Raw genomic sequence first — 24,339 nt, 5'->3', positions numbered from 1 at the left:
ATTAGTCACCCTAAAATTGCACGGAATACGCACAAATTAGCTGCTCCTCAAAAAATCGGCCAGAAAAAAACAGGTCAAATCACAATCATATACATACATTCTCACACACCCTTCAAATATGTCTACCCAGTAAACATCATGTTGTGTGCTCGTTGTGTTGCTGTTATGCGTCGTAACCTGAGGGGCTCTGTAGCTCAGTGGCAGAGCACTGGTCTTGTAAACCAGGGGTCGTGAGTTCGATCCTCATCAGGGCCTCCAAATGGTAATTTTCTTGAACATTGTTGAATAGGAACTGATATTGCACATTGTACCTGTGCAACCTTTTACCAATGGATTCGGGCCTATAACAAAGCCACAAGCGCAAGGTGTCTGAATAGTCTGTGGGGAAGGTCGGCTTTCTGGACCTAATTTCTTCAAGAAAAAGACCTTGATAATCTTGTGATGACAGATGCAGATGATCACGGTGAAGCCCTTACTCTATTGAACAGTACAGCGGTTCTGGGTTGCACGCCTTTCTCTATTTTCAGGGACGTTGATGTGGCAAAATTTAATTGGAAAAGGGTTATTGCCATCACTCACTATTTAAATTCAATGACATCACAGGAAGCAGCAGCATCTGAACTTTGATCTTGGCTGGAAACGTTGAATGATGCCAAACACTGGGAAACTGGAGCTTGCGTTATGCTGGTTTTACTACTAATGGTGTGCCATACGGAAGCTCAAGCACCTTCCTCTGGATTAGTGTTGTGAACCCTCCAGGAGCTCTTGTTATATTTTTCTGAACTTCAACTTGATGTGTTTATCTATCAATGGCCGGGTAAGGAAGAACGAGTCAACGATCTTGTTTCTATTATGACAAACATGATCTATTTTTCACTGACTTTGCACCACCATTGTTTTATCTCTTCTTTAAGCATGGGATTCGAGCACCGTTCCCAAACAGACGAGGTGGCCGAGTGGTTAAGGCGATGGACTGCTAATCCATTGTGCTCTGCACGCGTGGGTTCGAATCCCACTTTCGTCGTATTTTTTCTTTATAGTCTGCATTTAAACATAGACCAAAGTCTTTCAACCTCCCTGTGAAAGACAGGAATGAGTACAGATATGGAAATAGAGATGTAAAAATAAGTTCATTGGTGCAGGCGGAGAATGAAATTAGTCAAAGACTTTCCTCGTAGGTTTCCATTCTTTACTATTATAGGAGCCAAAATCAGCGCAGTTAGTAAACTCCCAAGCTTACATCCCAAATTCTTTTTTCTTTTAGTTGTCTGCCTTTTACATGTTCATTTTGCCATCATTCTGACCTGCTATCTAAACTCATGAACCTGTTCAGCATCCTACTCAATACATACATACCCGTAAAAGTACATACTCAAACGCATACCGACAATGTATCACCAACATAAGCACACACGCTTTCGCAAATCAGATGTATGATGACGTACTGAACACATGCAGAGATATACAGCCATTTTTACACAACCAGAAATTCATATACCTGGAGATCTACCTAGGTAAAACCCATGGTTTCTTTGCACTTTCTGTTGTTGGCTGTGAGCAAGCAGCAGGTGGCCTTGTAGCTCAGTGGCAGAGCACTGGTCTCGTAAACCAGGGGTCATGAGTTCAAACCTCATCAGGGCCTCGGGCGGATTATTTTCAAAAAGCACGGGGAAGAGAAGCCAGAGTTGCACCATCTACAGAGAACCTTTTATGACGGGATGCATCCTCATAATTGAAGTCTTCCACAGAAGGAGTGAAATAGAGTTCGAGAGGAAGGCCTAATGTTTTCAGGCAAAGACTGACAAAAACCTTGCAATGTCGCATGTAGCTGCTTTGGTGAAAAGACTGTTCAAGTTCACAATGCAACGGAGGGGTGTTCCCCATCTCCATACAATCATCTCTTTGATAATGTAAACGTGCCAGGCGTGTTGAAAGACAAAGACAGACACAACCGCACATACCAGTTGAAGAAAGACAGCCAGCAAACACATTTGTATAGAGGTAAGCAAGCCTCAATTAGAGATGTGAGTCCCTCCGTTTCTGCGGGAGTCCACAAGTTTAATAAAAAATGAACACATATCTTTCATGTTCTAATGATTACCAATCTTTCTGATTAGCTCTGCATAGCTCCAATGGCTATGTGTGTGTGTGTGTGTGTATGTGCCCGTGTGTGTAGGGGAAGGGGTCGGTAGATGTGTTCACGCAGAGCAAGTTGCATACATCGCCAACAGCCATTCTCTCCTGCTCCTGTGCATCCAGTTCGGAAGCGAACCCACCCAATTGTTCTATATGTCTGCTACCCTGACCGCATTCACACATCATTGGCTATTAGTATGCAGCTTGTGGGCGCTGTCAATGGGATATAAGCACCATTCCCCATGTCTGCAATAGCTAGACCAGATTCTGAGGTATAATGAGCAGGGGTCCAGGCACTTCGCCTGACAAACGCCGGGCTTAGCCCTGCCGGGCCTAGCCCTGAGGGGCCTAACTGGGCATGGCCCTGTGTAAGGTAGGGTGAGCAGGGGACCACTTGCAACTAACCTTCGGCACCAATCAGGCATGGAGAGGTCTGTGCAAATGCCCAGCCCTTTAGCAATCTCGATCTGCAAAACCTTCAACTCCTAATTCTCATGGCTCCCAGAAGCCCTAGCCCATATGCAAATGAGGCGAGTTCCTATCAGCATCCTTGTTCTGCTTGATTTTATCAAAGTGACTGCCTGATTAGTGAAAGGGTATTTATTCTCAGAGGTTTGCTTCAAAGGCGATAATGCAGTAAATAGACAACATTATTCTTTGTAAGTTGATATTGTCTCCTGGATCCTACTCCAGTAACCCTTTTTCTACCTTTACAAATGTCTTCCGTAAGTGGTGCTCAGCAGAAAATGGAGTATAATAACAGTTGACATTTTTTATTTTCTGTTCTATTTTCAAAAACCCTCCGTAGCTGTATTTAAAGCGCAAACACCCCATAAATAACTTGCAATGAGTATTCCATGTCTAAAAGGCAGAGGAGCTGTCATACAACATTAACTGACAATCAAGGAAACCTTGAGGTGAACCAAAAAATGTCCAGAACATTTATTGGTTCAATAATTCAGTTTTGAGGTGAATTAGTAAAAAGTTCCAAAGTTGCTCCAGGTGAGGCTTGAACTCACAACCTCGGCATTGCTCACTGCATGTACTGCTGTATAAGTACCGCGCGCTAACCGATTGCGCCACTGGAGCTGCTGTGTTTTGGTTTTCGACATGAAACTACACCCACAAACACACACACAAGTGTACAAAAGCACCCACAAGCTCTGGCATTGTCTTTTTAGCTGACACCAAATTATGGGTGCCTTGTAGTGCCCATATTGTGCCACTGGAGCTTACCTTTTAGCCTGATATACACTTTGCCACTGATGTTCAGCCAATGGTGCAGTCAAATGTCCCTTCTACATTTTTGTCATGCTGCAGGCAGTGCCACTGGAGCCAGCATGATGCTCTTCCTCATATTCAACACGTGTCAATTGAAACACCTCCCAATGTCATCTTGGCGATGCCTATAAACACCCCAGGACTTTGATGAATTTTTCTCAACAGCAAGTGAGGCAGTTTTCCTGCAAACGGCTGGATGTACCTCAACAAGGAACGCATTGTGGTTCTATTTTGAAGATGTTTGTGTTATTACCTGTAAAGACTTGAATGCCTAACATAATCCCTGTAGACGAGGTGGCCGAGTGGTTAAGGCGATGGACTGCTAATCTGCTGTACACGCGTGGTTTCGAATCCCACCTTTGTCGATTTTAACTTTTGAAATCTTTTTTAAACATCTGCATTGCTCTAAGCACCATTGCCATTGGCTTTCAAAGAACATACAGACAAAAGTGAAAATATGCATGTTAGTTGATTAAGAAGGACACAAACAAGGTTGTCGTGTTACTGGCAGGAATGCAATCTGCTGTGCTTGACTACCCTTTGAGCCAGAATCCGGATAGAAATTTAAAAAAGCAAAGGTAATATCCATATTGTCTCTCTGCTGCCATGTACATGTTTTTTTCAACTTTCACGCATCACATCTCCTCATTAGTCACCCTAAAATTGCACGGAATACGCACAAATTAGCTGCTCCTCAAAAAATCGGCCAGAAAAAAACAGGTCAAATCACAATCATATACATACATTCTCACACACCCTTCAAATATGTCTACCCAGTAAACATCATGTTGTGTGCTCGTTGTGTTGCTGTTATGCGTCGTAACCTGAGGGGCTCTGTAGCTCAGTGGCAGAGCACTGGTCTTGTAAACCAGGGGTCGTGAGTTCGATCCTCATCAGGGCCTCCAAATGGTAATTTTCTTGAACATTGTTGAATAGGAACTGATATTGCACATTGTACCTGTGCAACCTTTTACCAATGGATTCGGGCCTATAACAAAGCCACAAGCGCAAGGTGTCTGAATAGTCTGTGGGGAAGGTCGGCTTTCTGGACCTAATTTCTTCAAGAAAAAGACCTTGATAATCTTGTGATGACAGATGCAGATGATCACGGTGAAGCCCTTACTCTATTGAACAGTACAGCGGTTCTGGGTTGCACGCCTTTCTCTATTTTCAGGGACGTTGATGTGGCAAAATTTAATTGGAAAAGGGTTATTGCCATCACTCACTATTTAAATTCAATGACATCACAGGAAGCAGCAGCATCTGAACTTTGATCTTGGCTGGAAACGTTGAATGATGCCAAACACTGGGAAACTGGAGCTTGCGTTATGCTGGTTTTACTACTAATGGTGTGCCATACGGAAGCTCAAGCACCTTCCTCTGGATTAGTGTTGTGAACCCTCCAGGAGCTCTTGTTATATTTTTCTGAACTTCAACTTGATGTGTTTATCTATCAATGGCCGGGTAAGGAAGAACGAGTCAACGATCTTGTTTCTATTATGACAAACATGATCTATTTTTCACTGACTTTGCACCACCATTGTTTTATCTCTTCTTTAAGCATGGGACTCGAGCACCGTTCCCAAACAGACGAGGTGGCCGAGTGGTTAAGGCGATGGACTGCTAATCCATTGTGCTCTGCACGCGTGGGTTCGAATCCCACCTTCGTCGTATTTTTTCTTTATAGTCTGCATTTAAACATAGACCAAAGTCTTTCAACCTCCCTGTGAAAGACAGGAATGAGTACAGATATGGAAATAGAGATGTAAAAATAAGTTCATTGGTGCAGGCGGAGAATGAAATTAGTCAAAGACTTTCCTCGTAGGTTTCCATTCTTTACTATTATAGGAGCCAAAATCAGCACAGTTAGTAAACTCCCAAGCTTACATCCCAAATTCTTTTTTCTTTTAGTTGTCTGCCTTTTACATGTTCCTTTTGCCATCATTCTGACCTGCTATCTAAACTCATGAACCTGTTCAGCATCCTACTCAATACATACATACCCGTAAAAGTACATACTCAAACGCATACCGACAATGTATCACCAACATAAGCACACACGCTTTCGCAAATCAGATGTATGATGACGTACTGAACACATGCAGAGATATACAGCCATTTTTACACAACCAGAAATTCATATACCTGGAGATCTACCTAGGTAAAACCCATGGTTTCTTTGCACTTTCTGTTGCTGGCTGTGAGCAAGCAGCAGGTGGCCTTGTAGCTCAGTGGCAGAGCACTGGTCTCGTAAACCAGGGGTCATGAGTTCAAACCTCATCAGGGCCTCGGGCGGATTATTTTCAAAAAGCACGGGGAAGAGAAGCCAGAGTTGCACCATCTACAGAGAACCTTTTATGACGGGATGCATCCTCATAATTGAAGTCTTCCACAGAAGGAGTGAAATAGAGTTCGAGAGGAAGGCCTAATGTTTTCAGGCAAAGACTGACAAAAACCTTGCAATGTCGCATGTAGCTGCTTTGGTGAAAAGACTGTTCAAGTACACAATGCAACGGAGGGGTGTTCCCCATCTCCATACAATCATCTCTTTGATAATGTAAACGTGCCAGGCGTGTTGAAAGACAAAGACAGACACAACCGCACATACCAGTTGAAGAAAGACAGCCAGCAAACACATTTGTATAGAGGTAAGCAAGCCTCAATTAGAGATGTGAGTCCCTCCGTTTCTGCGGGAGTCCACAAGTTTAATAAAAAATGAACACATATCTTTCATGTTCTAATGATTACCAATCTTTCTGATTAGCTCTGCATAGCTCCAATGGCTATGTGTGTGTGTGTGTGTGTATGTGCCCGTGTGTGTAGGGGAAGGGGTCGGTAGATGTGTTCACGCAGAGCAAGTTGCATACATCGCCAACAGCCATTCTCTCCTGCTCCTGTGCATCCAGTTCGGAAGTGAACCCACCCAATTGTTCTATATGTCTGCTACCCTGACCGCATTCACACATCATTGGCTATTAGTATGCAGCTTGTGGGCGCTGTCAATGGGATATAAGCACCATTCCCCATGTCTGCAATAGCTAGACCAGATTCTGAGGTATGATGAGCAGGGGTCCAGGCACTTCGCCTGACGAACGCCTGACAAACGCTGGGCTTAGCCCTGCCGGGCCTAGCCCTGAGGGGCCTAACTGGGCATGGCCCTGTGTAAGGTAGGGTGAGCAGGGGACCACTTGCAACTAACCTTCGGCACCAATCAGGCATGGAGAGGTCTGTGCAAATGCCCAGCCCTTTAGCAATCTCGATCTGCAAAACCTTCAACTCCTAATTCTCATGGCTCCCAGAAGCCCTAGCCCATATGCAAATGAGGCGAGTTCCTATCAGCATCCTTGTTCTGCTTGATTTTATCAAAGTGACTGCCTGATTAGTGAAAGGGTATTTATTCTCAGAGGTTTGCTTCAAAGGCGATAATGCAGTAAATAGACAACATTATTCTTTGTAAGTTGATATTGTCTCCTGGATCCTACTCCAGTAACCCTTTTTCTACCTTTACAAATGTCTTCCGTAAGTGGTGCTCAGCAGAAAATGGAGTATAATAACAGTTGACATTTTTTATTTTCTGTTCTATTTTCAAAAACCCTCCGTAGCTGTATTTAAAGCGCAAACACCCCATAAATAACTTGCAATGAGTATTCCATGTCTAAAAGGCAGAGGAGCTGTCATACAACATTAACTGACAATCAAGGAAACCTTGAGGTGAACCAAAAAATGTCCAGAACATTTATTGGTTCAATAATTCAGTTTTGAGGTGAATTAGTAAAAAGTTCCAAAGTTGCTCCAGGTGAGGCTTGAACTCACAACCTCGGCATTGCTCACTGCATGTACTGCTGTATAAGTACCGCGCGCTAACCGATTGCGCCACTGGAGCTGCTGTGTTTTGGTTTTCGACATGAAACTACACCCACAAACACACACACAAGTGTACAAAAGCACCCACAAGCTCTGGCATTGTCTTTTTAGCTGACACCAAATTATGGGTGCCTTGTAGTGCCCATATTGTGCCACTGGAGCTTACCTTTTAGCCTGATATACACTTTGCCACTGATGTTCAGCCAATGGTGCAGTCAAATGTCCCTTCTACATTTTTGTCATGCTGCAGGCAGTGCCACTGGAGCCAGCATGATGCTCTTCCTCATATTCAACACGTGTCAATTGAAACACCTCCCAATGTCATCTTGGCGATGCCTATAAACACCCCAGGACTTTGATGAATTTTTCTCAACAGCAAGTGAGGCAGTTTTCCTGCAAACGGCTGGATGTACCTCAACAAGGAACGCATTGTGGTTCTATTTTGAAGATGTTTGTGTTATTACCTGTAAAGACTTGAATGCCTAACATAATCCCTGTAGACGAGGTGGCCGAGTGGTTAAGGCGATGGACTGCTAATCTGCTGTACACGCGTGGTTTCGAATCCCACCTTTGTCGATTTTAACTTTTGAAATCTTTTTTAAACATCTGCATTGCTCTAAGCACCATTGCCATTGGCTTTCAAAGAACATACAGACAAAAGTGAAAATATGCATGTTAGTTGATTAAGAAGGACACAAACAAGGTTGTCGTGTTACTGGCAGGAATGCAATCTGCTGTGCTTGACTACCCTTTGAGCCAGAATCCGGATAGAAATTTAAAAAAGCAAAGGTAATATCCATATTGTCTCTCTGCTGCCATGTACATGTTTTTTTCAACTTTCACGCATCACATCTCCTCATTAGTCACCCTAAAATTGCACGGAATACGCACAAATTAGCTGCTCCTCAAAAAATCGGCCAGAAAAAAACAGGTCAAATCACAATCATATACATACATTCTCACACACCCTTCAAATATGTCTACCCAGTAAACATCATGTTGTGTGCTCGTTGTGTTGCTGTTATGCGTCGTAACCTGAGGGGCTCTGTAGCTCAGTGGCAGAGCACTGGTCTTGTAAACCAGGGGTCGTGAGTTCGATCCTCATCAGGGCCTCCAAATGGTAATTTTCTTGAACATTGTTGAATAGGAACTGATATTGCACATTGTACCTGTGCAACCTTTTACCAATGGATTCGGGCCTATAACAAAGCCACAAGCGCAAGGTGTCTGAATAGTCTGTGGGGAAGGTCGGCTTTCTGGACCTAATTTCTTCAAGAAAAAGACCTTGATAATCTTGTGATGACAGATGCAGATGATCACGGTGAAGCCCTTACTCTATTGAACAGTACAGCGGTTCTGGGTTGCACGCCTTTCTCTATTTTCAGGGACGTTGATGTGGCAAAATTTAATTGGAAAAGGGTTATTGCCATCACTCACTATTTAAATTCAATGACATCACAGGAAGCAGCAGCATCTGAACTTTGATCTTGGCTGGAAACGTTGAATGATGCCAAACACTGGGAAACTGGAGCTTGCGTTATGCTGGTTTTACTACTAATGGTGTGCCATACGGAAGCTCAAGCACCTTCCTCTGGATTAGTGTTGTGAACCCTCCAGGAGCTCTTGTTATATTTTTCTGAACTTCAACTTGATGTGTTTATCTATCAATGGCCGGGTAAGGAAGAACGAGTCAACGATCTTGTTTCTATTATGACAAACATGATCTATTTTTCACTGACTTTGCACCACCATTGTTTTATCTCTTCTTTAAGCATGGGACTCGAGCACCGTTCCCAAACAGACGAGGTGGCCGAGTGGTTAAGGCGATGGACTGCTAATCCATTGTGCTCTGCACGCGTTGGTTCGAATCCCACCTTCGTCGTATTTTTTCTTTATAGTCTGCATTTAAACATAGACCAAAGTCTTTCAACCTCCCTGTGAAAGACAGGAATGAGTACAGATATGGAAATAGAGATGTAAAAATAAGTTCATTGGTGCAGGCGGAGAATGAAATTAGTCAAAGACTTTCCTCGTAGGTTTCCATTCTTTACTATTATAGGAGCCAAAATCAGCGCAGTTAGTAAACTCCCAAGCTTACATCCCAAATTCTTTTTTCTTTTAGTTGTCTGCCTTTTACATGTTCCTTTTGCCATCATTCTGACCTGCTATCTAAACTCATGAACCTGTTCAGCATCCTACTCAATACATACATACCCGTAAAAGTACATACTCAAACGCATACCGACAATGTATCACCAACATAAGCACACACGCTTTCGCAAATCAGATGTATGATGACGTACTGAACACATGCAGAGATATACAGCCATTTTTACACAACCAGAAATTCATATACCTGGAGATCTACCTAGGTAAAACCCATGGTTTCTTTGCACTTTCTGTTGCTGGCTGTGAGCAAGCAGCAGGTGGCCTTGTAGCTCAGTGGCAGAGCACTGGTCTCGTAAACCAGGGGTCATGAGTTCAAACCTCATCAGGGCCTCGGGCGGATTATTTTCAAAAAGCACGGGGAAGAGAAGCCAGAGTTGCACCATCTACAGAGAACCTTTTATGACGGGATGCATCCTCATAATTGAAGTCTTCCACAGAAGGAGTGAAATAGAGTTCGAGAGGAAGGCCTAATGTTTTCAGGCAAAGACTGACAAAAACCTTGCAATGTCGCATGTAGCTGCTTTGGTGAAAAGACTGTTCAAGTACACAATGCAACGGAGGGGTGTTCCCCATCTCCATACAATCATCTCTTTGATAATGTAAACGTGCCAGGCGTGTTGAAAGACAAAGACAGACACAACCGCACATACCAGTTGAAGAAAGACAGCCAGCAAACACATTTGTATAGAGGTAAGCAAGCCTCAATTAGAGATGTGAGTCCCTCCGTTTCTGCGGGAGTCCACAAGTTTAATAAAAAATGAACACATATCTTTCATGTTCTAATGATTACCAATCTTTCTGATTAGCTCTGCATAGCTCCAATGGCTATGTGTGTGTGTGTGTGTGTATGTGCCCGTGTGTGTAGGGGAAGGGGTCGGTAGATGTGTTCACGCAGAGCAAGTTGCATACATCGCCAACAGCCATTCTCTCCTGCTCCTGTGCATCCAGTTCGGAAGTGAACCCACCCAATTGTTCTATATGTCTGCTACCCTGACCGCATTCACACATCATTGGCTATTAGTATGCAGCTTGTGGGCGCTGTCAATGGGATATAAGCACCATTCCCCATGTCTGCAATAGCTAGACCAGATTCTGAGGTATGATGAGCAGGGGTCCAGGCACTTCGCCTGACGAACGCCTGACAAACGCTGGGCTTAGCCCTGCCGGGCCTAGCCCTGAGGGGCCTAACTGGGCATGGCCCTGTGTAAGGTAGGGTGAGCAGGGGACCACTTGCAACTAACCTTCGGCACCAATCAGGCATGGAGAGGTCTGTGCAAATGCCCAGCCCTTTAGCAATCTCGATCTGCAAAACCTTCAACTCCTAATTCTCATGGCTCCCAGAAGCCCTAGCCCATATGCAAATGAGGCGAGTTCCTATCAGCATCCTTGTTCTGCTTGATTTTATCAAAGTGACTGCCTGATTAGTGAAAGGGTATTTATTCTCAGAGGTTTGCTTCAAAGGCGATAATGCAGTAAATAGACAACATTATTCTTTGTAAGTTGATATTGTCTCCTGGATCCTACTCCAGTAACCCTTTTTCTACCTTTACAAATGTCTTCCGTAAGTGGTGCTCAGCAGAAAATGGAGTATAATAACAGTTGACATTTTTTATTTTCTGTTCTATTTTCAAAAACCCTCCGTAGCTGTATTTAAAGCGCAAACACCCCATAAATAACTTGCAATGAGTATTCCATGTCTAAAAGGCAGAGGAGCTGTCATACAACATTAACTGACAATCAAGGAAACCTTGAGGTGAACCAAAAAATGTCCAGAACATTTATTGGTTCAATAATTCAGTTTTGAGGTGAATTAGTAAAAAGTTCCAAAGTTGCTCCAGGTGAGGCTTGAACTCACAACCTCGGCATTGCTCACTGCATGTACTGCTGTATAAGTACCGCGCGCTAACCGATTGCGCCACTGGAGCTGCTGTGTTTTGGTTTTCGACATGAAACTACACCCACAAACACACACACAAGTGTACAAAAGCACCCACAAGCTCTGGCATTGTCTTTTTAGCTGACACCAAATTATGGGTGCCTTGTAGTGCCCATATTGTGCCACTGGAGCTTACCTTTTAGCCTGATATACACTTTGCCACTGATGTTCAGCCAATGGTGCAGTCAAATGTCCCTTCTACATTTTTGTCATGCTGCAGGCAGTGCCACTGGAGCCAGCATGATGCTCTTCCTCATATTCAACACGTGTCAATTGAAACACCTCCCAATGTCATCTTGGCGATGCCTATAAACACCCCAGGACTTTGATGAATTTTTCTCAACAGCAAGTGAGGCAGTTTTCCTGCAAACGGCTGGATGTACCTCAACAAGGAACGCATTGTGGTTCTATTTTGAAGATGTTTGTGTTATTACCTGTAAAGACTTGAATGCCTAACATAATCCCTGTAGACGAGGTGGCCGAGTGGTTAAGGCGATGGACTGCTAATCTGCTGTACACGCGTGGTTTCGAATCCCACCTTTGTCGATTTTAACTTTTGAAATCTTTTTTAAACATCTGCATTGCTCTAAGCACCATTGCCATTGGCTTTCAAAGAACATACAGACAAAAGTGAAAATATGCATGTTAGTTGATTAAGAAGGACACAAACAAGGTTGTCGTGTTACTGGCAGGAATGCAATCTGCTGTGCTTGACTACCCTTTGAGCCAGAATCCGGATAGAAATTTAAAAAAGCAAAGGTAATATCCATATTGTCTCTCTGCTGCCATGTACATGTTTTTTTCAACTTTCACGCATCACATCTCCTCATTAGTCACCCTAAAATTGCACGGAATACGCACAAATTAGCTGCTCCTCAAAAAATCGGCCAGAAAAAAACAGGTCAAATCACAATCATATACATACATTCTCACACACCCTTCAAATATGTCTACCCAGTAAACATCATGTTGTGTGCTCGTTGTGTTGCTGTTATGCGTTGTAACCTGAGGGGCTCTGTAGCTCAGTGGCAGAGCACTGGTCTTGTAAACCAGGGGTCGTGAGTTCGATCCTCATCAGGGCCTCCAAATGGTAATTTTCTTGAACATTGTTGAATAGGAACTGATATTGCACATTGTACCTGTGCAACCTTTTACCAATGGATTCGGGCCTATAACAAAGCCACAAGCGCAAGGTGTCTGAATAGTCTGTGGGGAAGGTCGGCTTTCTGGACCTAATTTCTTCAAGAAAAAGACCTTGATAATCTTGTGATGACAGATGCAGATGATCACGGTGAAGCCCTTACTCTATTGAACAGTACAGCGGTTCTGGGTTGCACGCCTTTCTCTATTTTCAGGGACGTTGATGTGGCAAAATTTAATTGGAAAAGGGTTATTGCCATCACTCACTATTTAAATTCAATGACATCACAGGAAGCAGCAGCATCTGAACTTTGATCTTGGCTGGAAACGTTGAATGATGCCAAACACTGGGAAACTGGAGCTTGCGTTATGCTGGTTTTACTACTAATGGTGTGCCATACGGAAGCTCAAGCACCTTCCTCTGGATTAGTGTTGTGAACCCTCCAGGAGCTCTTGTTATATTTTTCTGAACTTCAACTTGATGTGTTTATCTATCAATGGCCGGGTAAGGAAGAACGAGTCAACGATCTTGTTTCTATTATGACAAACATGATCTATTTTTCACTGACTTTGCACCACCATTGTTTTATCTCTTCTTTAAGCATGGGACTCGAGCACCGTTCCCAAACAGACGAGGTGGCCGAGTGGTTAAGGCGATGGACTGCTAATCCATTGTGCTCTGCACGCGTTGGTTCGAATCCCACCTTCGTCGTATTTTTTCTTTATAGTCTGCATTTAAACATAGACCAAAGTCTTTCAACCTCCCTGTGAAAGACAGGAATGAGTACAGATATGGAAATAGAGATGTAAAAATAAGTTCATTGGTGCAGGCGGAGAATGAAATTAGTCAAAGACTTTCCTCGTAGGTTTCCATTCTTTACTATTATAGGAGCCAAAATCAGCGCAGTTAGTAAACTCCCAAGCTTACATCCCAAATTCTTTTTTCTTTTAGTTGTCTGCCTTTTACATGTTCCTTTTGCCATCATTCTGACCTGCTATCTAAACTCATGAACCTGTTCAGCATCCTACTCAATACATACATACCCGTAAAAGTACATACTCAAACGCATACCGACAATGTATCACCAACATAAGCACACACGCTTTCGCAAATCAGATGTATGATGACGTACTGAACACATGCAGAGATATACAGCCATTTTTACACAACCAGAAATTCATATACCTGGAGATCTACCTAGGTAAAACCCATGGTTTCTTTGCACTTTCTGTTGCTGGCTGTGAGCAAGCAGCAGGTGGCCTTGTAGCTCAGTGGCAGAGCACTGGTCTCGTAAACCAGGGGTCATGAGTTCAAACCTCATCAGGGCCTCGGGCGGATTATTTTCAAAAAGCACGGGGAAGAGAAGCCAGAGTTGCACCATCTACAGAGAACCTTTTATGACGGGATGCATCCTCATAATTGAAGTCTTCCACAGAAGGAGTGAAATAGAGTTCGAGAGGAAGGCCTAATGTTTTCAGGCAAAGACTGACAAAAACCTTGCAATGTCGCATGTAGCTGCTTTGGTGAAAAGACTGTTCAAGTACACAATGCAACGGAGGGGTGTTCCCCATCTCCATACAATCATCTCTTTGATAATGTAAACGTGCCAGGCGTGTTGAAAGACAAAGACAGACACAACCGCACATACCAGTTGAAGAAAGACAGCCAGCAAACACATTTGTATAGAGGTAAGCAAGCCTCAATTAGAGATGTGAGTCCCTCCGTTTCTGCGGGAGTCCACAAGTTTAATAAAAAATGAACACATATCTTTCATGTTCTAATGATTACCAATCTTTCTGATTAGCTCTGCATAGCTCCAATGGCTATGTGTGTGTGTGTGTGTGTATGTGCCCGTGTGTGTAGGGGAAGGGGTCGGTAGATGTGTTCACGCAGAGCAAGTTGCATACATCGCCAACAGCCATTCTCTCCTGCTCCTGTGCATCCAGTTCGGAAGTGAACCCACCCAATTGTTCTATATGTCTGCTACCCTGACCGCATTCACACATCATTGGCTATTAGTATGCAGCTTGTGGGCGCTGTCAATGGGATATAAGCACCATTCCCCATGTCTGCAATAGCTAGACCAGATTCTGAGGTATGATGAGCAGGGGTCCAGGCACTTCGCCTGACGAACGCCTGACAAACGCTGGGCTTAGCCCTGCCGGGCCTAGCCCTGAGGGGCCTAACTGGGCATGGCCCTGTGTAAGGTAGGGTGAGCAGGGGACCACTTGCAACTAACCTTCGGCACCAATCAGGCATGGAGAGGTCTGTGCAAATGCCCAGCCCTTTAGCAATCTCGATCTGCAAAACCTTCAACTCCTAATTCTCATGGCTCCCAGAAGCCCTAGCCCATATGCAAATGAGGCGAGTTCCTATCAGCATCCTTGTTCTGCTTGATTTTATCAAAGTGACTGCCTGATTAGTGAAAGGGTATTTATTCTCAGAGGTTTGCTTCAAAGGCGATAATGCAGTAAATAGACAACATTATTCTTTGTAAGTTGATATTGTCTCCTGGATCCTACTCCAGTAACCCTTTTTCTACCTTTACAAATGTCTTCCGTAAGTGGTGCTCAGCAGAAAATGGAGTATAATAACAGTTGACATTTTTTATTTTCTGTTCTATTTTCAAAAACCCTCCGTAGCTGTATTTAAAGCGCAAACACCCCATAAATAACTTGCAATGAGTATTCCATGTCTAAAAGGCAGAGGAGCTGTCATACAACATTAACTGACAATCAAGGAAACCTTGAGGTGAACCAAAAAATGTCCAGAACATTTATTGGTTCAATAATTCAGTTTTGAGGTGAATTAGTAAAAAGTTCCAAAGTTGCTCCAGGTGAGGCTTGAACTCACAACCTCGGCATTGCTCACTGCATGTACTGCTGTATAAGTACCGCGCGCTAACCGATTGCGCCACTGGAGCTGCTGTGTTTTGGTTTTCGACATGAAACTACACCCACAAACACACACACAAGTGTACAAAAGCACCCACAAGCTCTGGCATTGTCTTTTTAGCTGACACCAAATTATGGGTGCCTTGTAGTGCCCATATTGTGCCACTGGAGCTTACCTTTTAGCCTGATATACACTTTGCCACTGATGTTCAGCCAATGGTGCAGTCAAATGTCCCTTCTACATTTTTGTCATGCTGCAGGCAGTGCCACTGGAGCCAGCATGATGCTCTTCCTCATATTCAACACGTGTCAATTGAAACACCTCCCAATGTCATCTTGGCGATGCCTATAAACACCCCAGGACTTTGATGAATTTTTCTCAACAGCAAGTGAGGCAGTTTTCCTGCAAACGGCTGGATGTACCTCAACAAGGAACGCATTGTGGTTCTATTTTGAAGATGTTTGTGTTATTACCTGTAAAGACTTGAATGCCTAACATAATCCCTGTAGACGAGGTGGCCGAGTGGTTAAGGCGATGGACTGCTAATCTGCTGTACACGCGTGGTTTCGAATCCCACCTTTGTCGATTTTAACTTTTGAAATCTTTTTTAAACATCTGCATTGCTCTAAGCACCATTGCCATTGGCTTTCAAAGAACATACAGACAAAAGTGAAAATATGCATGTTAGTTGATTAAGAAGGACACAAACAAGGTTGTCGTGTTACTGGCAGGAATGCAATCTGCTGTGCTTGACTACCCTTTGAGCCAGAATCCGGATAGAAATTTAAAAAAGCAAAGGTAATATCCATATTGTCTCTCTGCTGCCATGTACATGTTTTTTTCAACTTTCACGCATCACATCTCCTCATTAGTCACCCTAAAATTGCACGGAATACGCACAAATTAGCTGCTCCTCAAAAAATCGGCCAGAAAAAAACAGGTCAAATCACAATCATATACATACATTCTCACACACCCTTCAAATATGTCTACCCAGTAAACATCATGTTGTGTGCTCGTTGTGTTGCTGTTATGCGTCGTAACCTGAGGGGCTCTGTAGCTCAGTGGCAGAGCACTGGTCTTGTAAACCAGGGGTCGTGAGTTCGATCCTCATCAGGGCCTCCAAATGGTAATTTTCTTGAACATTGTTGAATAGGAACTGATATTGCACATTGTACCTGTGCAACCTTTTACCAATGGATTCGGGCCTATAACAAAGCCACAAGCGCAAGGTGTCTGAATAGTCTGTGGGGAAGGTCGGCTTTCTGGACCTAATTTCTTCAAGAAAAAGACCTTGATAATCTTGTGATGACAGATGCAGATGATCACGGTGAAGCCCTTACTCTATTGAACAGTACAGCGGTTCTGGGTTGCACGCCTTTCTCTATTTTCAGGGACGTTGATGTGGCAAAATTTAATTGGAAAAGGGTTATTGCCATCACTCACTATTTAAATTCAATGACATCACAGGAAGCAGCAGCATCTGAACTTTGATCTTGGCTGGAAACGTTGAATGATGCCAAACACTGGGAAACTGGAGCTTGCGTTATGCTGGTTTTACTACTAATGGTGTGCCATACGGAAGCTCAAGCACCTTCCTCTGGATTAGTGTTGTGAACCCTCCAGGAGCTCTTGTTATATTTTTCTGAACTTCAACTTGATGTGTTTATCTATCAATGGCCGGGTAAGGAAGAACGAGTCAACGATCTTGTTTCTATTATGACAAACATGATCTATTTTTCACTGACTTTGCACCACCATTGTTTTATCTCTTCTTTAAGCATGGGACTCGAGCACCGTTCCCAAACAGACGAGGTGGCCGAGTGGTTAAGGCGATGGACTGCTAATCCATTGTGCTCTGCACGCGTGGGTTCGAATCCCACCTTCGTCGTATTTTTTCTTTATAGTCTGCATTTAAACATAGACCAAAGTCTTTCAACCTCCCTGTGAAAGACAGGAATGAGTACAGATATGGAAATAGAGATGTAAAAATAAGTTCATTGGTGCAGGCGGAGAATGAAATTAGTCAAAGACTTTCCTCGTAGGTTTCCATTCTTTACTATTATAGGAGCCAAAATCAGCGCAGTTAGTAAACTCCCAAGCTTACATCCCAAATTCTTTTTTCTTTTAGTTGTCTGCCTTTTACATGTTCCTTTTGCCATCATTCTGACCTGCTATCTAAACTCATGAACCTGTTCAGCATCCTACTCAATACATACATACCCGTAAAAGTACATACTCAAACGCATACCGACAATGTATCACCAACATAAGCACACACGCTTTCGCAAATCAGATGTATGATGACGTACTGAACACATGCAGAGATATACAGCCATTTTTACACAACCAGAAATTCATATACCTGGAGATCTACCTAGGTAAAACCCATGGTTTCTTTGCACTTTCTGTTGCTGGCTGTGAGCAAGCAGCAGGTGGCCTTGTAGCTCAGTGGCAGAGCACTGGTCTCGTAAACCAGGGGTCATGAGTTCAAACCTCATCAGGGCCTCGGGCGGATTATTTTCAAAAAGCACGGGGAAGAGAAGCCAGAGTTGCACCATCTACAGAGAACCTTTTATGACGGGATGCATCCTCATAATTGAAGTCTTCCACAGAAGGAGTGAAATAGAGTTCGAGAGGAAGGCCTAATGTTTTCAGGCAAAGACTGACAAAAACCTTGCAATGTCGCATGTAGCTGCTTTGGTGAAAAGACTGTTCAAGTACACAATGCAACGGAGGGGTGTTCCCCATCTCCATACAATCATCTCTTTGATAATGTAAACGTGCCAGGCGTGTTGAAAGACAAAGACAGACACAACCGCACATACCAGTTGAAGAAAGACAGCCAGCAAACACATTTGTATAGAGGTAAGCAAGCCTCAATTAGAGATGTGAGTCCCTCCGTTTCTGCGGGAGTCCACAAGTTTAATAAAAAATGAACACATATCTTTCATGTTCTAATGATTACCAATCTTTCTGATTAGCTCTGCATAGCTCCAATGGCTATGTGTGTGTGTGTGTGTGTATGTGCCCGTGTGTGTAGGGGAAGGGGTCGGTAGATGTGTTCACGCAGAGCAAGTTGCATACATCGCCAACAGCCATTCTCTCCTGCTCCTGTGCATCCAGTTCGGAAGTGAACCCACCCAATTGTTCTATATGTCTGCTACCCTGACCGCATTCACACATCATTGGCTATTAGTATGCAGCTTGTGGGCGCTGTCAATGGGATATAAGCACCATTCCCCATGTCTGCAATAGCTAGACCAGATTCTGAGGTATGATGAGCAGGGGTCCAGGCACTTCGCCTGACGAACGCCTGACAAACGCTGGGCTTAGCCCTGCCGGGCCTAGCCCTGAGGGGCCTAACTGGGCATGGCCCTGTGTAAGGTAGGGTGAGCAGGGGACCACTTGCAACTAACCTTCGGCACCAATCAGGCATGGAGAGGTCTGTGCAAATGCCCAGCCCTTTAGCAATCTCGATCTGCAAAACCTTCAACTCCTAATTCTCATGGCTCCCAGAAGCCCTAGCCCATATGCAAATGAGGCGAGTTCCTATCAGCATCCTTGTTCTGCTTGATTTTATCAAAGTGACTGCCTGATTAGTGAAAGGGTATTTATTCTCAGAGGTTTGCTTCAAAGGCGATAATGCAGTAAATAGACAACATTATTCTTTGTAAGTTGATATTGTCTCCTGGATCCTACTCCAGTAACCCTTTTTCTACCTTTACAAATGTCTTCCGTAAGTGGTGCTCAGCAGAAAATGGAGTATAATAACAGTTGACATTTTTTATTTTCTGTTCTATTTTCAAAAACCCTCCGTAGCTGTATTTAAAGCGCAAACACCCCATAAATAACTTGCAATGAGTATTCCATGTCTAAAAGGCAGAGGAGCTGTCATACAACATTAACTGACAATCAAGGAAACCTTGAGGTGAACCAAAAAATGTCCAGAACATTTATTGGTTCAATAATTCAGTTTTGAGGTGAATTAGTAAAAAGTTCCAAAGTTGCTCCAGGTGAGGCTTGAACTCACAACCTCGGCATTGCTCACTGCATGTACTGCTGTATAAGTACCGCGCGCTAACCGATTGCGCCACTGGAGCTGCTGTGTTTTGGTTTTCGACATGAAACTACACCCACAAACACACACACAAGTGTACAAAAGCACCCACAAGCTCTGGCATTGTCTTTTTAGCTGACACCAAATTATGGGTGCCTTGTAGTGCCCATATTGTGCCACTGGAGCTTACCTTTTAGCCTGATATACACTTTGCCACTGATGTTCAGCCAATGGTGCAGTCAAATGTCCCTTCTACATTTTTGTCATGCTGCAGGCAGTGCCACTGGAGCCAGCATGATGCTCTTCCTCATATTCAACACGTGTCAATTGAAACACCTCCCAATGTCATCTTGGCGATGCCTATAAACACCCCAGGACTTTGATGAATTTTTCTCAACAGCAAGTGAGGCAGTTTTCCTGCAAACGGCTGGATGTACCTCAACAAGGAACGCATTGTGGTTCTATTTTGAAGATGTTTGTGTTATTACCTGTAAAGACTTGAATGCCTAACATAATCCCTGTAGACGAGGTGGCCGAGTGGTTAAGGCGATGGACTGCTAATCTGCTGTACACGCGTGGTTTCGAATCCCACCTTTGTCGATTTTAACTTTTGAAATCTTTTTTAAACATCTGCATTGCTCTAAGCACCATTGCCATTGGCTTTCAAAGAACATACAGACAAAAGTGAAAATATGCATGTTAGTTGATTAAGAAGGACACAAACAAGGTTGTCGTGTTACTGGCAGGAATGCAATCTGCTGTGCTTGACTACCCTTTGAGCCAGAATCCGGATAGAAATTTAAAAAAGCAAAGGTAATATCCATATTGTCTCTCTGCTGCCATGTACATGTTTTTTTCAACTTTCACGCATCACATCTCCTCATTAGTCACCCTAAAATTGCACGGAATACGCACAAATTAGCTGCTCCTCAAAAAATCGGCCAGAAAAAAACAGGTCAAATCACAATCATATACATACATTCTCACACACCCTTCAAATATGTCTACCCAGTAAACATCATGTTGTGTGCTCGTTGTGTTGCTGTTATGCGTCGTAACCTGAGGGGCTCTGTAGCTCAGTGGCAGAGCACTGGTCTTGTAAACCAGGGGTCGTGAGTTCGATCCTCATCAGGGCCTCCAAATGGTAATTTTCTTGAACATTGTTGAATAGGAACTGATATTGCACATTGTACCTGTGCAACCTTTTACCAATGGATTCGGGCCTATAACAAAGCCACAAGCGCAAGGTGTCTGAATAGTCTGTGGGGAAGGTCGGCTTTCTGGACCTAATTTCTTCAAGAAAAAGACCTTGATAATCTTGTGATGACAGATGCAGATGATCACGGTGAAGCCCTTACTCTATTGAACAGTACAGCGGTTCTGGGTTGCACGCCTTTCTCTATTTTCAGGGACGTTGATGTGGCAAAATTTAATTGGAAAAGGGTTATTGCCATCACTCACTATTTAAATTCAATGACATCACAGGAAGCAGCAGCATCTGAACTTTGATCTTGGCTGGAAACGTTGAATGATGCCAAACACTGGGAAACTGGAGCTTGCGTTATGCTGGTTTTACTACTAATGGTGTGCCATACGGAAGCTCAAGCACCTTCCTCTGGATTAGTGTTGTGAACCCTCCAGGAGCTCTTGTTATATTTTTCTGAACTTCAACTTGATGTGTTTATCTATCAATGGCCGGGTAAGGAAGAACGAGTCAACGATCTTGTTTCTATTATGACAAACATGATCTATTTTTCACTGACTTTGCACCACCATTGTTTTATCTCTTCTTTAAGCATGGGACTCGAGCACCGTTCCCAAACAGACGAGGTGGCCGAGTGGTTAAGGCGATGGACTGCTAATCCATTGTGCTCTGCACGCGTGGGTTCGAATCCCACCTTCGTTGTATTTTTTCTTTATAGTCTGCATTTAAACATAGACCAAAGTCTTTCAACCTCCCTGTGAAAGACAGGAATGAGTACAGATATGGAAATAGAGATGTAAAAATAAGTTCATTGGTGCAGGCGGAGAATGAAATTAGTCAAAGACTTTCCTCGTAGGTTTCCATTCTTTACTATTATAGGAGCCAAAATCAGCGCAGTTAGTAAACTCCCAAGCTTACATCCCAAATTCTTTTTTCTTTTAGTTGTCTGCCTTTTACATGTTCCTTTTGCCATCATTCTGACCTGCTATCTAAACTCATGAACCTGTTCAGCATCCTACTCAATACATACATACCCGTAAAAGTACATACTCAAACGCATACCGACAATGTATCACCAACATAAGCACACACGCTTTCGCAAATCAGATGTATGATGACGTACTGAACACATGCAGAGATATACAGCCATTTTTACACAACCAGAAATTCATATACCTGGAGATCTACCTAGGTAAAACCCATGGTTTCTTTGCACTTTCTGTTGTTGGCTGTGAGCAAGCAGCAGGTGGCCTTGTAGCTCAGTGGCAGAGCACTGGTCTCGTAAACCAGGGGTCATGAGTTCAAACCTCATCAGGGCCTCGGGCGGATTATTTTCAAAAAGCACGGGGAAGAGAAGAGAGAAGCCAGAGTTGCACCATCTACAGAGAACCTTTTATGACGGGATGCATCCTCATAATTGAAGTCTTCCACAGAAGGAGTGAAATAGAGTTCGAGAGGAAGGCCTAATGTTTTCAGGCAAAGACTGACAAAAACCTTGCAATGTCGCATGTAGCTGCTTTGGTGAAAAGACTGTTCAAGTTCACAATGCAACGGAGGGGTGTTCCCCATCTCCATACAATCATCTCTTTGATAATGTAAACGTGCCAGGCGTGTTGAAAGACAAAGACAGACACAACCGCACATACCAGTTGAAGAAAGACAGCCAGCAAACACATTTGTATAGAGGTAAGCAAGCCTCAATTAGAGATGTGAGTCCCTCCGTTTCTGCGGGAGTCCACAAGTTTATTAAAAAATGAACACATATCTTTCATGTTCTAATGATTACCAATCTTTCTGATTAGCTCTGCATAGCTCCAATGGCTATGTGTGTGTGTGTGTGTGTGTAAGTGCCCGTGTGTGTAGGGGAAGGGGTCGGTAGATGTGTTCACGCAGAGCAAGTTGCATACATCGCCAACAGCCATTCTCTCCTGCTCCTGTGCATCCAGTTCGGAAGCGAACCCACCCAATTGTTCTATATGTCTGCTACCCTGACCGCATTCACACATCATTGGCTATTAGTATGCAGCTTGTGGGCGCTGTCAATGGGATATAAGCACCATTCCCCATGTCTGCAATAGCTAGACCAGATTCTGAGGTATGATGAGCAGGGGTCCAGGCACTTCGCCTGACGAACGCCGGGCTTAGCCCTGCCGGGCCTAGCCCTGAGGGGCCTAACTGGGCATGGCCCTGTGTAAGGTAGGGTGAGCAGGGGACCACTTGCAACTAACCTTCGGCACCAATCAGGCATGGAGAGGTCTGTGCAAATGCCCAGCCCTTTAGCAATCTCGATCTGCAAAACCTTCAACTCCTAATTCTCATGGCTCCCAGAAGCCCTAGCCCATATGCAAATGAGGCGAGTTCCTATCAGCATCCTTGTTCTGCTTGATTTTATCAAAGTGACTGCCTGATTAGTGAAAGGGTATTTATTCTCAGAGGTTTGCTTCAAAGGCGATAATGCAGTAAATAGACAACATTATTCTTTGTAAGTTGATATTGTCTCCTGGATCCTACTCCAGTAACCCTTTTTCTACCTTTACAAATGTCTTCCGTAAGTGGTGCTCAGCAGAAAATGGAGTATAATAACAGTTGACATTTTTTATTTTCTGTTCTATTTTCAAAAACCCTCCGTAGCTGTATTTAAAGCGCAAACACCCCATAAATAACTTGCAATGAGTATTCCATGTCTAAAAGGCAGAGGAGCTGTCATACAACATTAACTGACAATCAAGGAAACCTTGAGGTGAACCAAAAAATGTCCAGAACATTTATTGGTTCAATAATTCAGTTTTGAGGTGAATTAGTAAAAAGTTCCAAAGTTGCTCCAGGTGAGGCTTGAACTCACAACCTCGGCATTGCTCACTGCATGTACTGCTGTATAAGTACCGCGCGCTAACCGATTGCGCCACTGGAGCTGCTGTGTTTTGGTTTTCGACATGAAACTACACCCACAAACACACACACAAGTGTACAAAAGCACCCACAAGCTCTGGCATTGTCTTTTTAGCTGACACCAAATTATGGGTGCCTTGTAGTGCCCATATTGTGCCACTGGAGCTTACCTTTTAGCCTGATATACACTTTGCCACTGATGTTCAGCCAATGGTGCAGTCAAATGTCCCTTCTACATTTTTGTCATGCTGCAGGCAGTGCCACTGGAGCCAGCATGATGCTCTTCCTCATATTCAACACGTGTCAATTGAAACACCTCCCAATGTCATCTTGGCGATGCCTATAAACACCCCAGGACTTTGATGAATTTTTCTCAACAGCAAGTGAGGCAGTTTTCCTGCAAACGGCTGGATGTACCTCAACAAGGAACGCATTGTGGTTCTATTTTGAAGATGTTTGTGTTATTACCTGTAAAGACTTGAATGCCTAACATAATCCCTGTAGACGAGGTGGCCGAGTGGTTAAGGCGATGGACTGCTAATCTGCTATACACGCGTGGTTTCGAATCCCACCTTTGTCGATTTTAACTTTTGAAATCTTTTTTAAACATCTGCATTGCTCTAAGCACCATTGCCATTGGCTTTCAAAGAACATACAGACAAAAGTGAAAATATGCATGTTAGTTGATTAAGAAGGACACAAACAAGGTTGTCGTGTTACTGGCAGGAATGCAATCTGCTGTGCTTGACTACCCTTTGAGCCAG

The 24,339-nt window shown here is 43.6% G+C and overlaps 24 non-coding genes across 24 annotated transcripts; 18 read left to right on the top strand and 6 right to left on the bottom strand.

Moving 5' to 3' along the window:
- Positions 1-183: 183 nt before the first annotated feature.
- On the top strand, positions 184-255 carry TRNAT-UGU (transfer RNA threonine (anticodon UGU)). Its single transcript has one exon. It is a non-coding gene; the product is annotated as a tRNA-Thr (tRNA).
- Positions 256-942: 687 nt separating this feature from the next.
- TRNAS-GCU (transfer RNA serine (anticodon GCU)) lies at positions 943-1,024 on the top strand. The gene has a single exon. It is a non-coding gene; the product is annotated as a tRNA-Ser (tRNA).
- Positions 1,025-1,570: 546 nt separating this feature from the next.
- TRNAT-CGU (transfer RNA threonine (anticodon CGU)) lies at positions 1,571-1,642 on the top strand. Its single transcript has one exon. It is a non-coding gene; the product is annotated as a tRNA-Thr (tRNA).
- Positions 1,643-3,130: 1,488 nt separating this feature from the next.
- On the bottom strand, positions 3,131-3,225 carry TRNAI-UAU (transfer RNA isoleucine (anticodon UAU)). The gene is made up of 2 exons: positions 3,188-3,225; positions 3,131-3,166 (listed from the first exon to the last, which is right to left on the bottom strand). It is a non-coding gene; the product is annotated as a tRNA-Ile (tRNA).
- Positions 3,226-4,247: 1,022 nt separating this feature from the next.
- On the top strand, positions 4,248-4,319 carry TRNAT-UGU (transfer RNA threonine (anticodon UGU)). The gene has a single exon. It is a non-coding gene; the product is annotated as a tRNA-Thr (tRNA).
- A 687-nt stretch (positions 4,320-5,006) lies between these two features.
- TRNAS-GCU (transfer RNA serine (anticodon GCU)) lies at positions 5,007-5,088 on the top strand. Its single transcript has one exon. It is a non-coding gene; the product is annotated as a tRNA-Ser (tRNA).
- A 546-nt stretch (positions 5,089-5,634) lies between these two features.
- TRNAT-CGU (transfer RNA threonine (anticodon CGU)) lies at positions 5,635-5,706 on the top strand. Its single transcript has one exon. It is a non-coding gene; the product is annotated as a tRNA-Thr (tRNA).
- A 1,499-nt stretch (positions 5,707-7,205) lies between these two features.
- On the bottom strand, positions 7,206-7,300 carry TRNAI-UAU (transfer RNA isoleucine (anticodon UAU)). The gene is made up of 2 exons: positions 7,263-7,300; positions 7,206-7,241 (listed from the first exon to the last, which is right to left on the bottom strand). It is a non-coding gene; the product is annotated as a tRNA-Ile (tRNA).
- Positions 7,301-8,322: 1,022 nt separating this feature from the next.
- Positions 8,323-8,394, top strand: TRNAT-UGU (transfer RNA threonine (anticodon UGU)). The gene has a single exon. It is a non-coding gene; the product is annotated as a tRNA-Thr (tRNA).
- Positions 8,395-9,081: 687 nt separating this feature from the next.
- TRNAS-GCU (transfer RNA serine (anticodon GCU)) lies at positions 9,082-9,163 on the top strand. Its single transcript has one exon. It is a non-coding gene; the product is annotated as a tRNA-Ser (tRNA).
- A 546-nt stretch (positions 9,164-9,709) lies between these two features.
- TRNAT-CGU (transfer RNA threonine (anticodon CGU)) lies at positions 9,710-9,781 on the top strand. Its single transcript has one exon. It is a non-coding gene; the product is annotated as a tRNA-Thr (tRNA).
- A 1,499-nt stretch (positions 9,782-11,280) lies between these two features.
- Positions 11,281-11,375, bottom strand: TRNAI-UAU (transfer RNA isoleucine (anticodon UAU)). Its single transcript has 2 exons — positions 11,338-11,375; positions 11,281-11,316 (listed from the first exon to the last, which is right to left on the bottom strand). It is a non-coding gene; the product is annotated as a tRNA-Ile (tRNA).
- Positions 11,376-12,397: 1,022 nt separating this feature from the next.
- TRNAT-UGU (transfer RNA threonine (anticodon UGU)) lies at positions 12,398-12,469 on the top strand. The gene has a single exon. It is a non-coding gene; the product is annotated as a tRNA-Thr (tRNA).
- Positions 12,470-13,156: 687 nt separating this feature from the next.
- TRNAS-GCU (transfer RNA serine (anticodon GCU)) lies at positions 13,157-13,238 on the top strand. Its single transcript has one exon. It is a non-coding gene; the product is annotated as a tRNA-Ser (tRNA).
- Positions 13,239-13,784: 546 nt separating this feature from the next.
- Positions 13,785-13,856, top strand: TRNAT-CGU (transfer RNA threonine (anticodon CGU)). Its single transcript has one exon. It is a non-coding gene; the product is annotated as a tRNA-Thr (tRNA).
- Positions 13,857-15,355: 1,499 nt separating this feature from the next.
- On the bottom strand, positions 15,356-15,450 carry TRNAI-UAU (transfer RNA isoleucine (anticodon UAU)). Its single transcript has 2 exons — positions 15,413-15,450; positions 15,356-15,391 (listed from the first exon to the last, which is right to left on the bottom strand). It is a non-coding gene; the product is annotated as a tRNA-Ile (tRNA).
- A 1,022-nt stretch (positions 15,451-16,472) lies between these two features.
- On the top strand, positions 16,473-16,544 carry TRNAT-UGU (transfer RNA threonine (anticodon UGU)). Its single transcript has one exon. It is a non-coding gene; the product is annotated as a tRNA-Thr (tRNA).
- Positions 16,545-17,231: 687 nt separating this feature from the next.
- Positions 17,232-17,313, top strand: TRNAS-GCU (transfer RNA serine (anticodon GCU)). The gene has a single exon. It is a non-coding gene; the product is annotated as a tRNA-Ser (tRNA).
- A 546-nt stretch (positions 17,314-17,859) lies between these two features.
- Positions 17,860-17,931, top strand: TRNAT-CGU (transfer RNA threonine (anticodon CGU)). Its single transcript has one exon. It is a non-coding gene; the product is annotated as a tRNA-Thr (tRNA).
- A 1,499-nt stretch (positions 17,932-19,430) lies between these two features.
- TRNAI-UAU (transfer RNA isoleucine (anticodon UAU)) lies at positions 19,431-19,525 on the bottom strand. Its single transcript has 2 exons — positions 19,488-19,525; positions 19,431-19,466 (listed from the first exon to the last, which is right to left on the bottom strand). It is a non-coding gene; the product is annotated as a tRNA-Ile (tRNA).
- Positions 19,526-20,547: 1,022 nt separating this feature from the next.
- On the top strand, positions 20,548-20,619 carry TRNAT-UGU (transfer RNA threonine (anticodon UGU)). Its single transcript has one exon. It is a non-coding gene; the product is annotated as a tRNA-Thr (tRNA).
- A 687-nt stretch (positions 20,620-21,306) lies between these two features.
- Positions 21,307-21,388, top strand: TRNAS-GCU (transfer RNA serine (anticodon GCU)). Its single transcript has one exon. It is a non-coding gene; the product is annotated as a tRNA-Ser (tRNA).
- A 546-nt stretch (positions 21,389-21,934) lies between these two features.
- Positions 21,935-22,006, top strand: TRNAT-CGU (transfer RNA threonine (anticodon CGU)). Its single transcript has one exon. It is a non-coding gene; the product is annotated as a tRNA-Thr (tRNA).
- A 1,497-nt stretch (positions 22,007-23,503) lies between these two features.
- TRNAI-UAU (transfer RNA isoleucine (anticodon UAU)) lies at positions 23,504-23,598 on the bottom strand. Its single transcript has 2 exons — positions 23,561-23,598; positions 23,504-23,539 (listed from the first exon to the last, which is right to left on the bottom strand). It is a non-coding gene; the product is annotated as a tRNA-Ile (tRNA).
- Positions 23,599-24,339: the final 741 nt, after the last annotated feature.

This window comes from Ambystoma mexicanum, chromosome 13, assembly GCF_040938575.1.
Source record: "Ambystoma mexicanum isolate Mex_15411 chromosome 13, UKY_AmexF1_1, whole genome shotgun sequence".
In the NCBI taxonomy this organism is placed as follows: domain Eukaryota; kingdom Metazoa; phylum Chordata; class Amphibia; order Caudata; family Ambystomatidae; genus Ambystoma; species Ambystoma mexicanum.
Note: the sequence above shows the minus strand (reverse complement) of the source record. Positions and strands in the feature narration are given on the sequence as shown.